This window comes from Meleagris gallopavo, chromosome 1 (assembly GCF_000146605.3).
Source record: "Meleagris gallopavo isolate NT-WF06-2002-E0010 breed Aviagen turkey brand Nicholas breeding stock chromosome 1, Turkey_5.1, whole genome shotgun sequence".
Lineage (NCBI taxonomy): Eukaryota > Metazoa > Chordata > Aves > Galliformes > Phasianidae > Meleagris > Meleagris gallopavo.
In genome coordinates this window covers 164,390,001-164,394,290 of record NC_015011.2, presented here as the reverse complement: position 1 = coordinate 164,394,290, position 4,290 = coordinate 164,390,001, and positions in this window count along the sequence as shown.

Below are 4,290 nucleotides of genomic sequence, written 5' to 3'. Positions count from 1 at the left end.
CCTTTCCTTTTCCTTTTCCTTTTCCTTTTCCTTTTTTATTTTATTTTATTTTTCTTTTCCTTTTCTTTCTTTCTTTTTTTTTTCCTTCTAGCTAATTACGCTGAAATCTGCCCTGACAAGTTGTCTGAAGGAGCACTAAGCCGTATCCAATTCAGGATCTTACACGGCAGTCATGTGGTCACAAGTCTCAAGCATCATATGAACATTGAGTACTGTGTTCAGTTCTGAGGAGGTTCAGGTTGTATATTAGGAAAAAATTATTCTCCAAAGGAGTGGTCAGGTGCTGGAACAGGCTGCCCAGGAAAGTGATTGAATCACTGCCCTTGGAGGTATTAAAGAAACATTTAGATCTTGTTGGGAAATATTGGTGGTAGGTGGATGGTTGGCATAGAGGATCTTGGATGTCTTTTCCAATCTTGATGATTCCATGATATCTTCTTCCAGGGGGTTCACTCCATGACAGAGTCATTGGAAGCCATAATCTTACATAGCTCTCATTTTTTCAAAGACTGTCACACGTGGCCCTGGAGACAGTTCTTCCACGATAAGGAAAAGCTTGCCTTTCCTTGGAATAAACTGTTATCAACTACATTGTATGGCTTACCTACACAGTCACTGATTTGTATTTTGACACTTTAGATAAATATGACAAGGTGTTTTGCCATCTGAAGCATCTAATTTCTCATCTAATAAGCAATTTTCCGCCATATTTTTAAATAGGTCTCCATCTGAAAACATTCTCCTTTGTCAGCAAATCGTGCAATATCTGCTTGGTAATATACTTTCCCCTGCCCCCTGATCCAGATCAACAAATGAAACAAATTTTTAAAAACATCAATTTCCTGCTTTCTCAGAAAAAAGAGAAGGAAAGGGAAGGGAAGGGAAGGGAAGGGAAGGGAAGAAGAAAGAAAAGAAATCCTTCTTCTGTCCTATGTTCTCTGGCTCCCAGATGCATCAGTCATTCCTCCTCTTGAATACCAAGGTGCTCTGACTGGTAGGTGACCTGAGAGGAAACTTTTTTGCTTAGAAGAGCAAAAAGAGTTTAAGAAGTCTGGAACAGGCTGGCCTTGGTTGCTGCATGGAGCTGGCAAACCTGAGGAGTGAGCCAACTCCACTCATCACAGGGAGTGCAAAGAGGGCTCCCACCATACCCAGTGGATGTGAGCCAATCCAGCTGCACTGCCATTCCCAGTGACCCAAACATGCCTGTTCGTACAACCCACAAGGATCCCATCATAGGGAAAGAAGATTCCAAAAGTGCTCTTGCCCTCTTGAATGCACTTGAAGCAGTTGGACTAGCAGGGGGATTCAGAGATTCTGCAATAGTCACATTTTCTCTTCCTAAAAAAATTCTGCTTGGAACAAAACTGTGGAAATTCCCGCACATGAGCTCTTGTTGGTATGTATGGAAAACACAGTGTATCCACAGATGGATTTACATTAAGAATGGGTGAAAATGCAATCCTTTCCTGTATGTGACTGTGATATCTCGGAAATGAAAAGACTGCTTGAACTATCAGACCACCCTACTGCAAAAGACAGCTATGCCTTAACTACGCTATACACAAAGCTGGCCAATGACTCATGGAAGGGAAAAGTTTTACCAAAAGGATTCATCAGGAACCTCACAACCTAGGTTATCCTGATTTATCTTGCATGAGAAGTGTGGGTGTTTGGAGGAATCCCCTGGTCCCTTCTTGTCCCTGCCTGCAGAAATGCTGCATCGTGTTTCTGTACATCCATCTTAAGTACAGCATTTGCCTTGCAGCAGTTTACATTTCCAAAGCTGAATTCCCAAGACAAAGGTGATTCTCTATTTTCTTCTAATCAAGAGCTGAGTCATTCCCTTACAAAGCCCACAGGCTAGATTTGTTACTAATGCCACTGCTCAAAACCTTACAGTTTCACCAAATGAGTGCAGACCCAGTTCTGAAAAAATAGCTGTGATTCTTGCATGTCTCTATTTAAATTAACTTGATTCAGCTGTCACATCATTTCTTATGAAATTTTTTCATGTGCAGATCCTTAAGTCCAGGTTCTAGGAAACATGTAAGGGACTAGAGAGAATTATTTCCTATATATCTACAAAAAAATTTTCCACCTCCCTCCAAAAAATAGTATTTTTCAAGTGAATTCAACATTCAGGATTGTGTATTCAGTAAAAACAAAGGTATTGATCTCACTGGAAAGATGGGAAGAGCCAGAAAATGAAAACTGAATCCCAAATACACACACAGTTATTGCTCATTTCCTCAAAGAATCCTGTCTTCCAGTTTTGCCTGAAAAATAGGTTGAGATAAATATCTGAACTTCTTTTTATTGTATCAATAATTTTCATTTGGATATATCTCTTCCTTAGCATAAATCCCAAGCACTACTTGAAAGCAATCTACTCCTCGTCCTGATTTCACAAAAAAGCTATTTTACTGCTGTTTATACAGCAGTGAAATGAGGTTTATATCCCAGTGCTATCAGTGTTTCTTTTATATCACACATGTACGAAGAACAACCTTCCTACTGAACTGCCATTTCTAAAAAGTTTATTACTGAAATTTCAGTCAAATATCATTTTTCCTCATACTTGCCAAGCCCATTCCACTTGGATAGCATTTATCTGATACACAGATAGAGGCAAGATGTTTCTATTATTCACTAAGATAACCAATTCCTCAATTTCTGCTGACAAGATTGTTTTTCAGCTTCTCTGACCCAAAAAGCTGATTAATTTACTAGGAATATAAAACAAGACACAATACTCAGGATTAGTCACTGTATCTATGCAAAACATTAATTCTTTTTATTTCTGTTTCTAAAGCCTAGAAACACAGTAGGTGGTGAAACTGCATCTTCTGTATTTTATACTGGATATAGTAAAGCAGTAATGTTGTAAGTTGTGTAGCATCAGTTTTCTCCTGAATGTTACGTGTAATAAACTGACAGAAACTAACAATTTTTTTGCCTTGGGAATACGTGCTTTGTACTAAATTTTCTGGCGGTTTTAAGATAGTCTCTATAATTAGTGGTCTAACTTTGTCCTGCAGAAATGGCTTTACCCACCCAAGTAGGAACACAAAACTCATATTTGTGAACTCAAATTGGCTGAATGTGTGTCCTCAAACAAACGTGCTGTGAATCTGCTGCATACTTCCTATTAAGTGTGGTAGAACCTGAAACTACAGTCAACAAACACTGGAACATTACTTTGGGGGCAAAACAGGTGAGGCTAAGGAACAAAATAGCATGAAAACTCAGAACTCCTTAAATCAGCTCCCATTAAGATCCTCTGAACTTGAGTAAGTTCTCTCAAGAGACCTGGGAGCAGTCAGAAAAATTTCAGTGTCAACGTGCCACCCTATACAGGTGTTAATATTTGGTATCATGATTTCATCATTGTCTGAGCTTAATACCTTGAGGTCACACATGAAAGAAGCCTATGAATCCCTATGAACCAAGGACCCTACAAAATACCAGACAGAATAGATTACTGATAATTTCATTTGTGACCCTCACATACACTTGCACCACGCACATTCACTTCTGGTATTTATGGTCTTGGTTTCTGTGTTCTGTCTGCTTCTGTGTTTTATAAACTGCCTACCAGTTACAACTTAAATGCTGTACTCTTGGTCTGATCTTTATTTTACAATTGTCCACTCCTGTGTCAAAGGTAGTCCAGTCAGTGTTTCAAATTACGTGTGAATGACCATGGCTGACTTCCACATACACTATGGTCTCTAATTGCACTATGAGAGGCTTAGATTGGACACTGGAGGTATTTAAGAGAAGTGTGAACAATCACAACGTACGTCTACGTGGTCTGGTAGACCAGACTAACAGTTGGATTTGATGATCAAATGTTGGGTCCTGCACTTGGGCCACAATAACCCCAGGCAACGTTACAGTCTTGGGGATGAGTGGCTAGATGACTGTGAAGAGGAAAGGGATCTGGAGGTATTGGTTGATGCTCGGCTGAACATAAGCCGACAGTGTGCCTAGGTGGCCAAGAGGTGACTGGTAAGGCCGCACTTTGAGTACTGTGTTCAGTTTGGGGCCCCTCATTATAAAAAAGACATTGAGGCCCTGGAATGTGTCCAGAGAAGGGCAACAAAACTGGTGAGGGGTCTGGAGCACAAGTCTTATGAGGAGTGGCTGAGGAAGCTGGGATTGTTCAGTCTGGAGAAGAGGAGGCTCAGGGAAGACCTTATTGCACTCGACAACTTCCTGAAGGGAGGTTGTGATGAGGAGAAGTTTGGCCTCTTCTCCCAGGCAACAAACAGGACCCGAGGAAAT